Source organism: Lineus longissimus, chromosome 12 (genome assembly GCF_910592395.1).
Source record: "Lineus longissimus chromosome 12, tnLinLong1.2, whole genome shotgun sequence".
In the NCBI taxonomy this organism is placed as follows: Eukaryota; Metazoa; Nemertea; class Pilidiophora; order Heteronemertea; family Lineidae; genus Lineus; species Lineus longissimus.
In genome coordinates, this window is record NC_088319.1 from 15093652 (window position 1) to 15113521 (window position 19870).

A 19870-nucleotide genomic window follows, 5' to 3' on the forward strand; every position below is an offset into this window, starting at 1 on the left:
GTGCTTTTGAAACGCCGAACGATATCACAACTTTGCATTACAAAACCATAACATGAGCTTAATAAGTGATACATACAAACTTCCATGAGTACGAAATCCATGAACAAGTGCAATCTGTCTCATAACACAGGCAATTTTATATTGTGTTGACGTACGTCCGGCCAATATCAGTATCATTTTCAGATTATCATCGTCTATATAGCTGATTTGATGCAACTTGTTGTTCATGCATTTATAATCTATATTTAATGATTTCTTTATCATTTCAGCCAATCTGGTGCCATCTGATAACCATTGCGATGAGGCAGCTGGCATAATACCGTGGAGAGTCACACAACAACTCAACAAGATGCATATCAGCAGTGTACACTGCTGTACATAAGGAAAAGTGCACGCCATCTTCGGATCAATTATCACCTCTATCGGAAAACAATGGTTTTATAAAACTGGATAAACTGGAAGTGACCCGAAAAACAAACGGACTTGGTGAGAGTGGTGAAAAGAGACATGTAATCACCATTCTGATGGTCAGGAGTATTCTCATTGGTATAAAGTCAAAAGCTTTATCCGCACTTAAATTCCATCTTTCTCCACCATCGTCAGATTCTTTGGAGTGATTATTCTTATCGATATTCTATAATCTCGATTTTTTTTTATGAGTGCACACAATAGTAGCTTTCTTATACCAGTATCATCTTCAGGAACGCAAAAGGGACGCACCTACGCGAATTAGGTTGAAAAGTACACACGGATACCTTTAGAATCGTCGGGATGGATGACATTTCGTTCGGAACACAATAGAATCGATAAATCTTTCCCTTAAGGTACACTCCCACGTCATATGTAGAAGGCGCTCTGCAGACCCGATTTCTTTATCGAATGCTGCGAGGACACGTGTATCTGCTGATCTAGTAATCTCGAAATTTTTCTAGATAGAAATGCCGTCAGATATTCTATATAACTTAGGGGTATCGCGAAGCTTAGTCTCATTAAGACATATTTGTTTTTTTAAGGAAGTGGTATCAACGTCACTGAGTGGTTACAACTCTTTCTTCGAAGTGCTGAAATAAGCACCCTTCCCAGAAAAATAATCGGGTTGGTATGAAAATGACCCATCGCTTTGTGATTAACTTACGGAAGTTGGCGCTCGTTGAGCACTGGCCTGCCACATTGATTTTGGGAAGCTGTGCCACTTTGTTCTAGGTCAAAAGCAAACCTATCGGCTAATATCACTTAAACCAGCCTAGCATCGTTTCTTTCTTTAACACAGTTTCCTAATTTAAGCTATTTACTTTCACTTACAACAGGAAATATCGGAAAGCCCAGAGATTGTGTGGCGGCCTTGGCTGCAATGGCGGTGAAAAATATTAAATTGTTCAAGAATATCACCAGACTACAGGCACTCTTCTTTTCATTGGCTGACTTTCTTCTCACAGAAGCTGGTTACTTTGACAATGGCGACAGAGATGGAGACTCTGCCTATCTCATTCAGCAGAGTGAGAGATAAACTGCTTCCAAGCAATCGTTTAGCATTCGATCATGGTAGCCTTTCATGGCCACAAAGCCAATCTGACACCATAATCAACAAAGCGTTGTCCATTTATACTTATTTTCCGATCCATTTGACATAGGGACGAATAATAACTGTCTACATTATCGGATTACGGAATTCTATTCTCGGACAAACATCAATATACGTCGCGATCAATCGTTTTGCGCACAAATAACCCTTGATTTGGACACTAGGTCGTGTAAACGAAGTAAGCGGAACAGATAATTGCGTTTCGGATTCTAACACAGGAGAGGTGCAACAGGGGACATGTTGATATTGAAAGGTATTGGAGAAAACTAATAATCAAAGCATTGTTGTTCGATCTTGACCTTCTCGAGTTTTACTGAATCCGGGAACTGTACGTATGTTTTGCTTCTCTCGGTTATTGACTTAAATATGACTATGATCAGATCAGAGCTTGCTTTGGTATCATTTCAGTAACCAGAAGACCAGAAACGCGTGCGTTCGTCGGTGCATTGCTTACCGTAAACGAAACAGATAATTCTCTTGGTGCCGTAACATGCTCTACATCCAACTTCACCTCAACTGGTATGACTGATTGTAAACAGAATTAAGTTTCCTTTTAACATCCTGTTAGCGGACAACCGACAGGAAAAACTTGTCAACTCAAACGAGAAATAATGTTGCGGCGACTGACTTATTGGGTATGGAGATGTTATTAGAGGTTTTTCTGCAGAGGGTTGACTCTGAGGATGAGAATTGCATTTAGCCTTTAAATGCCAGTCGTCTTGTGTGTCACAGCTTGATAAGATTTTATCGAATTTGTGATTCCCGTATGTACGCTTGTGGGAAGTGAAGACTAACTAAGAGTGCGAAGCAGACATTTTAAAGGCCAATTCGATTGTGTCTGCTTATATCTAATTTCTCTCATATCGTCCAGTCACTCTTACAAAAAAAAAGTTTAACACTGGAAAAAAGTGCAAACGAAATTCTCTCATTTTGTTGTCAGTCTGGATGGTCTTGGTTACGTTGAATAGGAAGTTTACCAGGATTTGTTGGGTGAACGTACAGCTTTATACAAGTTGTTGCAAGAAGGAGAAATTTTCAATTAAGGTGGCAGTGGAAAAAAACAGTTATTAGAGGATTACTTCGCTGAATATAGAACAAAGATCGGTGATATATGATATTTGATCTTCAGTCATAAATGTTTCTGACGCAAGTGTTGTTTAGATGTGGACATCCTAATGAAATAACTACGAGGCATAACGTATCAATAAGGGATAAGAGATAAATTTATGGAGATGTGAAATCAGTTTCAATTCTGATCAAAGGATAGGTCTTGTTACATTGCTATCAAGCTGGGTTTGTATTCTCCAACCAAATTTCGATGTGAATTTTCTAGCAAAACAATTGATACCAATCTAGGTAGGGTTTGATAACATGGATAATAATTCATTCAAAATGGCGGCGGAGCATGTGAAAGTTGATGTCAACATCACAGACGGATCAAACGGCAGCCAATTCGATGCAAATTACCGCCTAGGCATAATTACCATGGAATATATAAAAATTCTCGGAACCGTTGTTGGAGTGTTAGCCTGCGTTGGCATGGTAACGAATATTCTAAGTCTCGTCGTGTTCACGCGTGTGCGAGAAAGAACGAGCACAACTTTTCTCTTGCAGATTCTGGCCATCGCAGACTCTATGTTTCTCCTCATGAATCTACTCGTTTTTACTGTCATGGCTGCCTTTCTAAACACCGGCCAACACAAGCGATATTTTCAAATATTCGGCCCGGTTTGGCCCTATATGAAAGGGGTTATGGAAATAACGCGAGATTTCAGTGTTTGGATGGTAACTGTGGTAACGATGGATAGATATATAGCTATATATTACCCACTGAGCGCATCGAAATTATGTCGAGTCGCTTCTGCTGCGATGGGCGTGGTACTACTCCTTGTTTACGTTATATGTTTCAGTATTCCGCGCTTTGTGAGCATTTCTCCAAAAACATCGACAGAAGGAGAAGTACACTTAACTGTCGTCGGCAGCAACATCCGATATCAGACAATATATTTTGCAATAGACAGCATTGCGAATTTGATAATTCCGATGTTTTTAGTTGTGTTTATGAATATACGTATCGTACAGGCGCTACGCCGCGCAAGCAAAAGGAGGCTCGTGATGTCACGATGCGAGGAGGAGAAACAGTCCTGTACGACCATGACCTTGGTCATTATCGCCGCCATCTTTGTTATTTGTGAGATGCCCAAGACCATCCATTTATTGTGCGAAATCATCGCCCAGGCGTTATCGAAACACGACGAGCAAACCTCGGCTTGGTTGATCAGGGCCGGGACTATATCCAACATCTTTCAGAACATCAACTCTTTCATAAACTTTTTCATTTATTGTTTCATAGCGCGACGATTTAGAATGATCGTATCCAGAATGGTCAAATGTAAGCAGAAAAAACGCCTGAGTCTCATTCAGATGAAGACCGAAAAACCTTCGACTTTTTAAAGGAGCTTGTTCTCTCTGCGAAAAAAAGACGTATAAGAGGGCATTTTTCATTTTAACCAGGGATAATGTTTGTTTACTCGTATTGGACTACTTTCATTGGATATGCAAATTAACAACTCCTTGCACTGCCTGGAACCTGCACAGAAATCACGTTTGTGAATAAACAATAGCAATCTTGAAAGTGTCTGAACAAGTTTTAATTGTTACATCAATTATGTTATCTGAATAGCGGGCATGTAATGCTTTAAATTGGTAAAAAATTTTCTGCTGGCCATTTTGCCTGTTGCATAGGCGAGTACAAGTATTTTGAAAATCAAAAAATCTGAAGACGTATTTCAATTAATTACAAAATTGTGAAATGAATGCAAGACAGCCCGCTATACAGACAAGAAACTGGTGTGGCTGCCAGGCACTGTGTACGGTACGTGGTGGAAAACGCCTATAAAGAGATAGGACAAAGGGTTTCCGGCTGTGAGTGTTCGGTTCTAGAAGGCTCGATGTGTGTTACATTGTGCAATAAAGGAACGTAGTGATGACATCTAGAATTACATAATATCACCAGAAAAGTCGCCCCAATCTGCGCTCCTCGTCGTGGGCAACTGCGATAACCATCGCTTACGAGTAAGTTTTGTCGCATGCGATTATGATTGCAGGTCACGTAATTTAAATCGTACGTTTGTAGGCATGAGGCAATTAATTACCTGTGCATTATATGTTGCAAAAAGATGACTCTCTCCAGCACACGGATTTTTGACTTCACCAAGCGCATATTCATGTAAGCTAACGACGAACGTCTCGCACGCAGTACTATTATTTATCAACATGTTTACAATTAAACGTTGAATGTATGAATTAAAACAAGTGTTATCGCCTTCGAATCTTAAGTTACTTAATCAGCGGCTTCATCGGCGCCTCATATCGAATTGTCTAAATTGGAGGATCCATCCAAACCATAGAACTATCGGACATGAGAACATCCGAAGGACACCAACAAAACCACATTTCAGCCACCCAATATGAATATCTATCAAAAAGGTTCCACACGAACCCAATGCCGTGTGCGTCTTGTCGATATGCAAAGCCAATTATCATGTAAGGAATAATAATAATTGGTGATGTATGTCAACTAAACTCGAAAATGAGTAACGTACTGCAGAAATAGGCAAACTGCCAAGATGGCGAAACCTAAAAACTGCTTCGGTGCTTATCAGGGAAATGTTTATGGAGTTATATCGGAGAAAAACACCTTCGTCTGTATCTATGCGTAATATATCAAAATGGAGGTGATTTCATCCGATAAACTGGTAAATTCAAGGGTCAAAGGCATGATTCGTGGTCAGATCTTTTTATACCGACACCCAGCCTGGACCTTAGCGTGGAGTGGCGCTGAAAATCAATCCAACCATTCACCTCTTCCAACGACATCTGGCGAAGAGTTCCATCACGTCTCTTCGGAATTTAGTCCCTCCGCCGAGGAAATAGAGATAAAAGTTAATGGCGAAGTTCATCATTGACATTCGGCTGAATATGTGCCACTGCATCCAGTACCGTAGTCCCCAATAGGGGTCACTCAAATCGTCATAATAATCTATCACTCCGGATACAGTTTCGTTTACTCGTTTCGGGAGTGTGAGAACAACGTAAGCAAGTGAAGTCATCAAAAGTAGGACGGTTAGGTTCGTTTCCGGCGTCTTTCGTTCTTTTGATTCGAGTTTCTTCCTCGTCGATGCTGCTTTACGAACGCCGTGAATTATTACACAGTTGGCGCCTATTATGAATAAAGCTGGTAATACTGTTCCAACGATAAGTTGGTAAAGATCTAAAAATGCTTCCACCCATCGGGCCTCTGGGACATCGCGAATCAGCAGCCCATTCGGCGGATCCGGTAACTTGTAAGTGAAGAAGCGATTAATGTTGAAAATCATCTGAATCAAAGCTGTGATGACAGTGACCTTGACCGCTCGTGAAGCGGTGCAGATTGTGGTGACTCTCATTGGATACATCACTGCGATTGCGCGGTCAATACTCATTTCCGCTAAAAAAAGGCCTGATACAATTGAGAATGTTCCAGTGAGGTACCATATAAAGCTGAAAAATATTTAGGAAAACATGGTGTACATGTAACTGCTGCGCCGATGATCATTTACCCACCGTGGCCTCATCCATCCAAGCATGAAAACCCGACGTAACTGTCGCAGTTAGGCATGCAGCTAGAGAGACACAACATAATTTCCTGCCAATTGTCAACAATTGAAAATTACCTCGATTCATGCAAAATGATATCAGACAGTTGCGTGGTGATCGATCCGTCCTACGACATGTGAGTTTGGCATTGATGTGAGTAAGGTGGTGAAAGGATCTTCACTTCTGCTGAGTATCAAAGATGTCGCTCGACGACTGTATGAATGATTGAGCATCGAAGTTGAAGTCGGAATTGTTAAAGCACCGCGCAACGAGAACGACATATGAAATGCGAAGACTGCTGTTACCTACCATAAAAACATTATGTTTGAACGTAGACTGTGCACAAGTCTCTGAGTGATGAACATATTGTGTAGCATCGTCCCCAACAGGACCAACGAATCGGCAACGCTTAGGCCGGCCATATAGACACAGCAGCTTATCTTCCTGTTTTCCTTCGTTGTAGTCACTAAGAGTGATAGGAAATTCCCAGGGAGGCCAAGGACCATGGGTACCCACCATGACCTTTGAAGAAACTCGATGACGAATTCCATCGACGGATACGTGGCGGAAATGTCGACAAAGTTATGTTCCAAAGATTCCGATACGTTTAGTAGGCTCTTCATGTTGGACTCCGATTCATTGACACTGTATCTTACGAATTTAACGCATGCACTTCTGCCTCTTATATAGGATGTTCCAAAAACTGCAACTCATAAACTTGCCAAAAGGACCGAAACGGCTTTTACACCAGTGACATTTCGTTGATACAATTTGGCACAAATGACACAAATGGATTCCTTGACTTAATCTGCCTTTCCGTCACTGCTCTTGCTCTATTTTTATAACTTTGGATTTGCCTTTAGACATTATGAAGAGAGTAAACCCAAGAAATTTCTAGTTGATATTAATGATCGTAAACTAATATGTGGACACGTTCGTGACGATCATGGGCTTCATTATATTAGTCACCCTGCAGACATTTCACCCTCTCTCAGCTCTCACGGTTATAAAATAACGCATCGAAGGTGTTCTGACTACAGCATTCGTTCAAAGGGCTCTAAGATGTTTATGCATCCGAGCGATGAACCATCGGCTCTTGATAGTGTAGGAACTAAATAATCTAGGTACTTTCAACAGTCCAAATACATTGAATCTACTTGTCAGAGTGAAACCCACAAAAGCACACTCACAACTAACTCTTGATGTGATACTGTTAGAACCCCTCGTTACCACTTGATTGCCACATGGCGTCGCCGAAGTCATTTCGATGTCTGATGAAGTCGTTCTTATGATTGAATCATTAATTCTTCAATTTTAGGAATAGATAGACGAAAGGCAAGGCAAGCGAACTGTTTCCCTGCTATCCGTTTTGAACGATAGGTCGTTGTACCGTGCGATCCAGTTCCACATGCGATCTAGTTGAAAGCAACCTAAAAGTCTTGCTGATACCTGTTATATGACCCCAAGGAGCGAACGCGCCGTGTATCACCCTTTTCTAAAGCAGTATCAAATACATATTAAATCCTATCATATTTCTCGTCATAATATCGGCTATTTGCAAAACCTTTATTTGATGTAGTCTTCCTACTCATTACATGTATTACTAAGCAGTTTTTTCCCCTGCTAACGACAGTATTACAACAGCCAACAGAACTGGATCGTATGATAACCTTCCACTTCGACTTACTGTAAACCGCGAAATATTCACGCCTCTTACACAATTTTTCGATTTGCAAATATTTCTAAAAAAGGTAAATTTTCGCGATTTCTGATGATTAAAGTATATAACTAAACGTTCAATATATTGTACACTTCGGCTCCATTTAACATAAGAGCCAACATTTTTCAACAACTCCCTCCCGTAACTCGAACTGCAATAACGAATAGCACAGTGTCATCGCCAAGTTTAACCGGCCGATGCTGCACGTGGTTCATTCGAAAGCCCAGAAGGATCTTTCGAAGAACGAAATACGAAATTCGAAATTTGAACTTGGAAATTCAAGGTAACTGTTCGAATCGAGAATTTTGTATTCAGAATAATTTTTTGGGCTTTCGCACACACAGGATATTGAGATTCTACGTGAGTTTGTGGTACATCAATAGTCTTAGCCAAAAACTACTATCCTGGACGCATTAACCCTTTATTAACCCATCTTTCCTTTTGGATTACTTACTTATCGATTCATCCTGAATACTTATCGCTTTCATGATATATCAGTATCGATCCCAAAATGCAGTTGGTATTTTGTTGGAATCAATCAAGACAGAAATATTCATCTATGAAGACAATGGTAATAGATCATGGATTACATGTACACCTCACTCGTTACTTAATGATTGAGACTTTTACATGGCAGTTTGTTGGTGATCTCTAATTTTCTCAATATTAGTGAGGTTTTGCAATTATGCAGCTTTTACAACCCTTGAATGAAGTACGAAGTACGAAGGTCTGTGCTGTCAGCAAGTCCGGCGGGAATACTTTTCATATATGACGTTCGTAAATCAATGTCAGGACTGCGGTCTTTATTAAATCACAACGTTTCAAGTAGAACCTACATTTAGGAAGTTATCCGAATATTCATGCATTTAAATTCATTACTCCGTTACGGTATAGGCCGATGAATGTTCAAGCTTTTTGTGATGGCTGAGCGATAATTACAGTGAAGAGGTGACGATTTATCGCTCTAGATGTTGCAGTCACGTCTCACCTGCACGTTCCTGGCGTCGTTGCTTCACTTGGTCCAGTTTGAGGGAAACGTCGCAGTAATCGTTCTGAGTCAAGTGGTCGCAAACAACACAATCGCAATGCCGAACTCAAATATTCTTTTCATACACTGTTTTCCTGATTGTCGCCAAATTCATTTAATCTCGTCTGGGCAGTTAAAAATATGTGCGATTATGGTTGGAGCCGAATCGGAATCACACCGCTTCGACAACAACGTATAAAGGTAGGTTTCCTCTGAGGGCGATTGCGAGAACGCCCAGTCAGAGGCGCGGATGCAGGATTTTTCGAAATTTTTGAAAATTAAGCAAGGCTATTTAGTTTGCCCCCAAAATCTTGTCATGTAAGAGAGCGTTTCTATTTTGCCCACGGCCTACGCCTTTAGTCGTTGGGATAAGAAGTCGAGACAGTTCTGCAGTATGTGGGCTGTCAGAGATGATGGCACTCCCGTACTGGCAGAGGACTGTGCTCTGTCTACCACGGCCAATCTCTGTCTACATTTACGTGGGCTAGTAAGCCACAGTGTTAAGTATACGAGTGAATCTTCATTAGATTCACTCATCGTTCTAACGGTTACTACCCACGTCCTCGTTATAAATATTCTGGATCCGCCTTATTTCAGAAAATTCTTAAAACAGAGATCGCTGCAGATATATACGATTGATAGCAAAATCCCTGGGTGTTTAAAAAATATGTTATCGTGTGAAATACATAAATATGTTATATGTGAACTCCCAAATGTTGTCGTTTTAGCCCACGCTTCGAGTGCATTGACTAACTATCTATACACGTACTGCTACAGTTCTACTTTGAAGGGCAGGACATAGTGGTCCATTTGATCGCAAATGGTTATGTCGGGCACAATGAAACTTGACATCGACATTTGGCGATCAACGAACGAGTTGAACAGCCCCCTCCGACCTTGAAGCCATTCTGGTGTCATGTGTCTACACCCGAACCGATATATGTATGTCGGAAAGTTATGTTCCTTATCATTGTCGGTTTAGATTGTCCTGCCATGCTCCGCTCTGGTGGAGCTGCCAATTGGTCGGAAAACCCTCGGCGAGACGCATCATTTTAAGCCTAGATTTTAGCTTCCCCATCGCAGTGTTTGGTGAGAAAATTTCTCCGACGAGTGTAAATTGCTTGGCGTTTGTTTCAACATTGTGTTCATGATAGCTTCTATGCTATCAATGTCTGGACGGAAATATGGCAGTCTCCACACGCTTCGAACTAGTCTCAGCCAACATACAAATGCTTCATGCAGATTTCATGATAAACTTTCAAAGATCATTCTTGGCATGTTGTTTAGTATGTGTTTTGCTACGATGTGATGGAATTAACGCCACATCTAAATGCCACGACCTGGCAAAAGGGTCGACATGCCAGATACATATACGGATAACGGATGTCAATTGCATCGAAATAGACGAGGTAGTTAATACAGTGGGATATCATACGTATCTACGCATCAAGGTAATGAATCAAATATAACAGTAAACAGCGTGGTAGTACATGTATTTTTTACCAGAAGATCGATTTCAATGCGTTATTACCAAATGTTTCTGTATATATTATCTCTGCAATATTCAATATCGGCATCACGCGCACATCCGGGTTACTGCACACAGAGCCTCGTCTCAAAAGGGCTTCCCCAGTGATATCTTTCCGACAACTTTCAATTGATAAAATTGTGGCGATTTGTGTTAGTCTTCCTAAATGAACGGTATCGAGATTCGACTTACATCGTGTCAGTGATCTTAGATTATTGGTACTAGACACTAAGTTGAAGTTACTTAATTCCTATTCCGGATTCTACTTATTTCGGTTACTGAGTTGCTTATTCCCATCCGGGTACCAATGACCGATCTTCTAACTGTTATGTTGGGCTTAGCATCGCTCTTTATTCCCTTTGAGTAATGACTTAAACCTTTTTACTAATAAAAACTCACTAAGTCATTGCTTTGTGAATCAAGAATCGGCAAATAACATGAGAGTCGGGTACAAGGAATAAGTAATAACTATTCAACGTAAGGCTGGAAATCATGGTCTGGTTGTTCAATACATGTTTTGTCACAATGCTGGCGTTATCTGAACTTGGCGTTAGGTCACTAGTCTTTATTGACTTAACTGAAGGATATATCGCCGTATTAGGTTAACGCAAATGTCAGTGACTCGACAAAACTTGTTCTAAACAACCAGGCATCGGCATCCAGATTTTAATCGGGCGTCGGACGCTGTTGATCGTGGGAGTATGAATTGGACTCTACAGAGCCCTGTCCCAATGCCATCGTTTATATGTATATTAGGAGACGGAGACTCTGAGATACAGGCATCAGAAGAACTATTACTTCAATGTACCTCCTAATGCTACTTTTGACCGGCGTAATCGGTGGATTTATGATTACTACGAGGAAATACATTCATTGGTATCATATAAATATACATATACTAGGGTTGACCATGGAATATCGCACATCTTGCGAGATATATGTGTTTTTGATATCTACCGCAATGACGGTAACTGCACTAAAGAAATTGATATTTCGCCTATAAAGTATATGCCAGAAAGTCTAGGCTACCAGTTAGTTTTCGGAGATATCGTCGTGTATTGTGGCACGAGATACGGGTATGCTGTGATGATGCTGTTTAGTATTCACAGGGGGCGGGTAGTTGGTAGTATCGTAATACCCAAAGGCAGTACTTGCTACAGGACCTTGTCCCTCAGAAGACCCTGGGTGATCGGGTCAAAGATCTTGCTGATATGTATATCTGGTAAAAAGAGTCAGAGAAAGTACGGTAGGCGGGTATACGAGTGCTTCTTATTCAATGCTAGGTCGGTATCAGGTGATGTACTGCTCTCCGAAGAATTAAAAATTCCCATGAGGGAGAATCATGTTGTGGGGTATTCTACAGGCAATAAAGACATCCTGTTTGTGACCTGGGAAAGGCCGCGGATTTGTTTATATTTATGCAAGCGTTCGTCAAACTACCAAGAGATATTGAAAATCAAAACTGTAGAACATAAAATTCCGCGTGATGACATCAAGCCTTTCATCTATTGGAATAGTCAGCTGCAGTTCCTCGTTGTTAGAAAAAGCGGTGGGCTCGGCCGGCCTTTGAGGATTATCGAAATCGGGCGTATCGCAAGGTGCGGACTTTTGAACCAGACCCATGCCGAAGATATAGAAGTTTTTTTTGAGGATTATAACACCAGAGGCATCCAACCCATTTTTATGATTGGATATCGTGTCTATGCTATAATGGAATCCAAAGAGGTATTGCCAGATGGCAGAATAACAAAGTCGGTGAAGTATATGAAGGTTTATGGATTGACTGGGTCATGAGGTGATAGAATAGTACGGACGGACTTAAGAAACAGGCATCCTAAAGCGCTCAACAAACGAGAGATTTTTGTCGCTGAGGAATGCATTATTGCAATATCATCATAATGCAGTCATTGCAAAGTTGGGATATTTCAAAAATTGTCTGTTTTGACACAAATTGTCAGAAGTTCTCGTGTACGGTAAGGACGTTCTAAAGGCACGACACACAAAACCTGTTTGATTCACCAATAATTGAATGATAATGTAAATTTTGTGTGAAATGTAACCACCTGATATTTCCACTGAGCTGTTGTCTCTGAATTTTTGTTGCTCTGTGACTTGTTGTGGAACCAATTGCTGGCCCAAAAGAAATTGGCGTCTTTTAAGGCAAATACTATGCCAAAGAGAGCAATGACAAAGGCATGAAATCCCAGGAACACTGAGGTGTTTTGAGGTCGTATCGAAGGCCACGGTCACCCAACCCCGACAGTGTTACAACAGCCAACAGAACTGGATCGTATGATAAACTTCCACTTCGACTTACTGTAAACCGCTAAATATTCACGCCTCTTACACAATTTTTCGATTTGCAAATATTTCTAAAAAAGGTAAATTTTCGCGATTTCTGATGATAAATGTATATAACTAAACGTTCAATATATTGTACACTTTGGCTCCATTTAACGTAAGAGCCAATATTTTCAACAACTCCCTCCCGTAACTCGAACTGCAATAACGAATAGCACAGTGTCATCGCCAAGTTTAACCGGCCGATGCTGCACGTGGTTCATTCGAAAGCCCAGGAGGATCTTTCGAAGAACGAAATACGAAATTCGAAATTTGATCTTGGAAATTCGAGGTAACTGTTCGAATCGAGAATTTTGTATTCAGAATAATCATTTGGGCTTTCGCACACACAGGATATTGAGATTCTACGTGAGTTTATGGTACATCACTAGTCTTAGCCAAAAACTACTATCCTGGACGCATTAACCCTTTATTAACCCATCTTTCCTTTTCGATTACTTACTTATCGATTCATCCTGAATACTTATCGCTTTCATGATATATCAGTATCGATCCCAAAATGCAGTTGGTATTTTGTTGGAAATCAATCAAGACAGAAATATTCATCTATGAAGACAATGGTAATAGATCATGGATAACATGTACACTCACTCGTTACTTAATGATTGAGACTTTTACATGGCAGTTTGTTAGTGATCTCTAATTTTCTCAATATTAGTGAGGTTTTGCAATTATGCAGCTTTTACAACCCTTGAATGAAGTACGAAGTACGAAGGTCTGTGCTGTCAGCAAGTCCGGCGGGAATACTTTCCATATATGACGTTCGTAAATCAATGTCAGGACTGCGGTCTTTATTAAATCACAACGTTTCAAGTAGAACCTACATTTAGGAAGTTATCCGAATATTCATGCATTTAAATTCATTACTCCGTTACGGTATAGGCCGATGAAAGTTCAAGCTTTTTGTGATGGCTGAGCGATAAATACAGTGTAGAGCTGACGATTGATCGCACTAGATGTTGCAGTCACGTCTCACCCGCACGTTCCTGGCGTCGTTGCTTCACTTGGTCCAGTTTGAGGGAAACGTCGCAGTAATCGCCCGGAATAAAGTGGTCGCAAACAACACAATCGCAATGCCGAACTCAAATATTCTTTTCATACACTGTTTTCCTGATTGTCTCCAGTTTCATTTAATCTCGTCTGGGCAGTTAAAAATATGTGTGATTATGGCTGGAGCCGAATCGGAATCACACCGCTACGGCAACAACGTATAAAGGTAGGTTTCCTCTGACGGCGATTGCGAGAACGCACAGTCAGAGGCGCGGATGCAGGATTTTTGGACATTTTTGAAAATTAAGAAAGGCTATTCAGTTTGCCCCCAAAATCTTGTCACGAAAGAGAGCTTTTCTATTTTACCCACGGCCTACGCCTTTAGTCGTTGGGATAAGAAGTCGAGACAGTTCTGCAGTATGTGGGCTGTCGGAGATGATGGCACTCCCGTACTGGCAGAGGACTGTGTTCTGTCTACCACGGCCAATCTCTCTCTACATTTACGTGGGCTAGTAAGCCACAGTGTTAAGTATACGAGTGAATCTTCATTAGATTCACTCATCGTTCTAACGGTTACTACCCACGTCCTCGTTATAAATATTCTGGACCCGCCTTATTTCAGAAAATTCTTAAAACAGAGATCGCTGCGGATATATACGATTGATAGCAAAATCCCTTGGTGTTTAAAAAAATATGTTATCGTGTGAAATACATAAATATGTTATATGTGAACTCCCAAATGTTGTCGTTTTAGCCCACGCTTCGAGTGCATTGACTAACTATCTATACACGTACTGCTACAGTTCTACTTTGAAGGGCAGGACATAGTGGTCCATTTGATCGCAAATGGTTATGTCGGGCACAATGAAACTTGACATCGACATTTGGCGATCAACGAACGAGTTGAACAGCCCCCTCCGACCTTGAAGCCATTCTGGTGTCATGTGTCTACACCCGAACCGATATATGTATGTCGGAAAGTTAAGTTCCTTATCATTGTCGGTTTAGATTGTCCTACCATGCTCCGCTCTGGTGGAGCTGCCAATTTGTCGGAAAACCCTCGGCGAGACGCATCATTTTAAGCCTAGATTTTAGCTTCCCCATCGCAGTGTTTGGTGAGAAAATTTCTCCGACGAGTGTAAATTGCTTGGCGTTTGTTTCAACATTGTGTTCATGATAGCTTTTATGCTATCAATGTCTGGACGGAAATATGGCAGTCTCCACACGCTTCGAACTAGTCTCAGCCAACAAACAACTGCTTCATGCAGATTTCATGATAAACTTTCAAAGATCATTCTTGGCATGTTGTTTAGTATGTGTTTTGCTACGATGTGATGGAATTAACGCCACATCTAAATGCCACGACCTGGCAACAGGGTCGACATGCCAGATACATATACGGATAACGGATGTCAATTGCATCGAAATAGACGAGGTAGTTAATACAGTGGGATATCATACGTATCTACGCATCAAGGTAATGAATCAAATATAACAGTAAACAGCGTGGTAGTACATGTATTTTTTACCAGAAGATCGATTTCAATGCGTTATTACCAAATGTTTCTGTATATATTATCTGTGCAATATTCAATATCGGCATCACGCGCACATCCGGGTTACTGCACACAGAGCCTCGTCTTCAAAGGGCTTCCAAAATGAGTCTTTCTGACAACTTTCAATTGATAAAATTGTGGCGATTTGTGTTAGTCTTCCTAAATGAACGGTATCGAGATTCGACTTACATCGTGTCAGTGATCTTAGATTATTGGTACTAGACACTAAGTTGAAGTTACTTAATTCCTATTCCGGATTCTACTTATTTCGGTTACTGAGTTGCTTATTCCCATCCGGGTACCAATGACCAATCTTCTAACTGTTATGTTGGGGTTAGCATCGCTCTTTATTCCCTTTGAGTAATGACTTAAACCTTTTTACTAATAAAAACTCACTAAGTCATTGCATTGTGAATCAAGAATCGGCAAATAACATGAGAGTCGGGTACAAGGAATAAGTAATAACTATTCAACGTAAGGCTGGAAATCATGGTCTGGTTGTTCAATACATGTTTTGTCACAATGCTGGCGTTATCTGAACTTGGCGTTAGGTCACTAGTCTTTATTGAGTTAACTGAAGGATATATCGCCGAATTAGGTTAACGCAAATGTCAGTGACTCGACAAAACTTGTTCTAAACAACCAGGCATCGGCATCCAGATTTTAATCGGGCGTCGGACGCTGTTGATCGTGGGAGTATGAATTGGACTCTACAGAGCCCTGTCCCAATGCCATCGTTTATATGTATATTAGGAGACGGAGACTCTGAGATACAGGCATCAGAAGAACTATTACTTCAATGTACCTCCTAATGCTACTTTTGACCGGCGTAATCGGTGGATTTATGATTACTACGAGGAAATACATTCATTGGTATCATATAAATATACATATACTAGGGTTGACCATGGAATATCGCACATCTTGCGAGATATATGTGTTTTTGATATCTACCGCAATGACGGTAACTGCACTAAAGAAATTGATATTTCGCCTATAAAGTATATGCCAGAAAGTCTAGGCTACCAGTTAGTTTTCGGAGATATCGTCGTGTATTGTGGCACGAGATACGGGTATGCTGTGATGATGCTGTTTAGTATTCACAGGGGGCGGGTAGTTGGTAGTATCGTAATACCCAAAGGCAGTACTTGCTACAGGACCTTGTCCCTCAGAAGACCCTGGGTGATCGGGTCAAAGATCTTGCTGATATGTATATCTGATAAAAAGAGTCAGAGAAAGTACGGTAGGCGGGTATACGAGTGCTTCTTATTCAATGCTAGGTCGGTATCAGGTGATGTACTGCTCTCCGAAGAATTAAAAATTCCCATGAGGGAGAATCATGTTGTGGGGTATTCTACAGGCAATAAAGACATCCTGTTTGTGACCTGGGAAAGGCCGCGGATTTGTTTATATTTATGCAAGCGTTCGTCAAACTACCAAGAGATATTGAAAATCAAAACTGTAGAACATAAAATTCCGCGTGATGACATCAAGCCTTTCATCTATTGGAATAGTCAGCTGCAGTTCCTCGTTGTTAGAAAAAGCGGTGGGCTCGGCCGGCCTTTGAGGATTATCGAAATCGGGCGTATCGCAAGGTGCGGACTTTTGAACCAGACCCATGCCGAAGATATAGAAGTTTTTTTTGAGGATTATAACACCAGAGGCATCCAACCCATTCTTATGATTGGATATCGTGTCTATGCTATAATGGAATCCAAAGAGGTATTGCCAGATGGCAGAATAACAAAGTCGGTGAAGTATATGAAGGTTTATGGATTGACTGGGTCATGAGGTGATAGAATAGTACGGACGGACTTAAGAAACAGGCATCCTAAAGCGCTCAACAAACGAGAGATTTTTGTCGCTGAGGAATGCATTATCGCAATATCATCATAATGCAGTCATTGCAAAGTTGGGATATTTCAAAAATTGTCTGTTTTGACACAAATTGTCAGAAGTTCTCGTGTACGGTAAGGACGTTCTAAAGGCACGACACACAAAACCTGTTTGATTCACCAATAATTGAATGATAATGTAAATTTTGTGTGAAATGTAACCACCTGATATTTCCACTGAGCTGTTGTCTCTGAATTTTTGTTGCTCTGTGACTTGTTGTGGAACCAATTGCTGGCCCAAAAGAAATTGGCGTCTTTTAAGGCAAATACTATGCCAAAGAGAGCAATGACAAAGGCGTGAAATCCCAGGAACACAGAGGTGTTTTGAGGTCGTATGGAAGGCCACGGTCACCCAACCCCGACAGTGTTACAACAGCCAACAGAACTGGATCGTATGATAAACTTCCACTTCGACTTACTGTAAACCGCGAAATATTCACGCCTCTTACACAATTTTTCGATTTGCAAATATTTCTAAAAAAGGTAAATTTTCGCGATTTCTGATGATAAAAGTATATAACTAAACGTTCAATATATTGTACACTTTGGCTCCATTTAACGTAAGAGCCAATATTTTCAACAACTCCCTCCCGTAACTCGAACTGCAATAACGAATAGCACAGTGTCATCGCCAAGTTTAACCGGCCGATGCTGCACGCGGTTCATTCGAAAGCCCAGAAGGATCTTTCGAAGAACGAAATACGTAATTCGAAATTTGAACAAGGAAATTCGAGGTAACTGTTCGAATCGAGAATTTTGTATTCAGAATAATCTTTTGGGCTTTTGCACACACAGGATATTGAGATTCTACGTGAGTTTGTGGTACATCAATAATCTTAGCCAAAAACTACTATCCTGGACGCATTAACCCTTTATTAACCCATCTTTCCTTTTAGATTACTTACTTATCGATTCATCCTGAATACTTATCACTTTCATGATATATCAGTATCGATCCCAAAATGCAGTTGGTATTTTGTTGGAATCAATCAAGACAGAAATATTCATCTATGAAGACAATGGTAATAGATCATGGATTACATGTACACCTCACTCGTTACTTAATGATTGAGACTTTCACATGGCAGTTTGTTAGTGATCTCTAATTTTCTCAATATTAGTGAGGTTTTGCAATTATGCAGCTTTTACAACCCTTGAATGAAGTACGAAGTACGAAGGTCTGTGCTGTCAGCAAGTCCGGCGGGAATACTTTTCATATATGACGTTCGTAAATCAATGTCAGGACTGCGGTCTTTATTAAATCACAACGTTTCAAGTAGAACCTACATTTAGGAAGTTATCCGAATATTCATGCATTTAAATTCATTACTCCGTTACGGTATAGGCCGATGAAAGTCCAAGCTTTTTGTGATGGCTGAGTGATAAATACAGTGTAGAGCTGACGATTTATTGCACTAGATGTTGCAGTCACGTCTCACCTGCACGTTCCTTGCGTCGTTGCTTCAAGGCTTGGTCCAGTTTGAGGGAAACGTCGCAGTAATCGCCCGGAATAAAGTGGTCGCAAACAACACAATCGCAATGCCGAACTCAAATATTCTTTTCATACAATGTTTTCCTGATTGTCTCCAGTTTCATTTAATCTCGTCTGGGCAGTTAAAAATATGTGTGATTATGGCTGGAGCCGAATCGGAATCACACCGCTACGACAACAACGTATAAAGGCAGGTTTCCTCTGAGGGCGATTGCGAGAACGCACAGTCAGAGGCGCGGATGCAGGATTTTTGGAAATTTTTGAAAATTAAGCAAGGCTATTTAGTTTGCCCCCAAAATCTTGTCATGTAAGAGAGCGTTTCTATTTTGCCCACGGCCTACGCCTTTAGTCGTTGGGATAAGAAGTCGAGACAGTTCTGCAGTATGTGGGCTGTCGGAGATGATGGCACTCCCGTACTGGCAGAGGACTGTGCTCTGTCTACCACGGCCAATCTCTGTCTACATTTACGTGGGCTAGTAAGCCACAGTGTTAAGTATACGAGTGAATCTTCATTAGATTCACTCATCGTTCTAACGGTTACTACCCACGTCCTCGTTATAAATATTCTGGATCCGCCTTATTTCAGAAAATTCTTAAAACAGAGATCGCTGCAGATATATACGATTGATAGCAAAATCCCTGGGTGTTTAAAAAAATATGTTATCGTGTGAAATACATAAATATGTTATATGTGAACTCCCAAATGTTGTCGTTTTAGCCCACGCTTCGAGTGCATTGACTAACTATCTATACACGTACTGCTACAGTTCTACTTTGAAGGGCAGGACATAGTGGTCCATTTGATCGCAAATGGTTATGTCGGGCACAATGAAACTTGACATCGACATTTGGCGATCAACGAACGAGTTGAACAGCCCCCTCCGACCTTGAAGCCATTCTGGTGTCATGTGTCTACACCCGAACCGATATATGTATGTCGGAAAGTTATGTTCCTTATCATTGTCGGTTTAGATTGTCCTACCATGCTCCGCTCTGGTGGAGCTGCCAATTTGTCGGAAAACCCTCGGCGAGACGCATCATTATAAGCCTAGATTTTAGCTTCCCCATCGCAGTGTTTGGT

The 19870-nt window shown here is 40.9% G+C and overlaps 1 long non-coding RNA gene across 2 annotated transcripts in view; it reads left to right on the forward strand.

Moving 5' to 3' along the window:
* Positions 1-3518, forward strand: part of LOC135497291 (uncharacterized) — a 64336-nt gene extending 60818 nt beyond the window's left edge. For both annotated transcript variants that reach the window (XR_010448792.1, XR_010448793.1), the window contains exon 3: positions 270-3518. This is a non-coding gene — a long non-coding RNA (uncharacterized LOC135497291). The remainder of the gene's footprint in view (positions 1-269) is intronic.
* The last annotated feature ends 16352 nt before the right edge of the window (positions 3519-19870 follow it).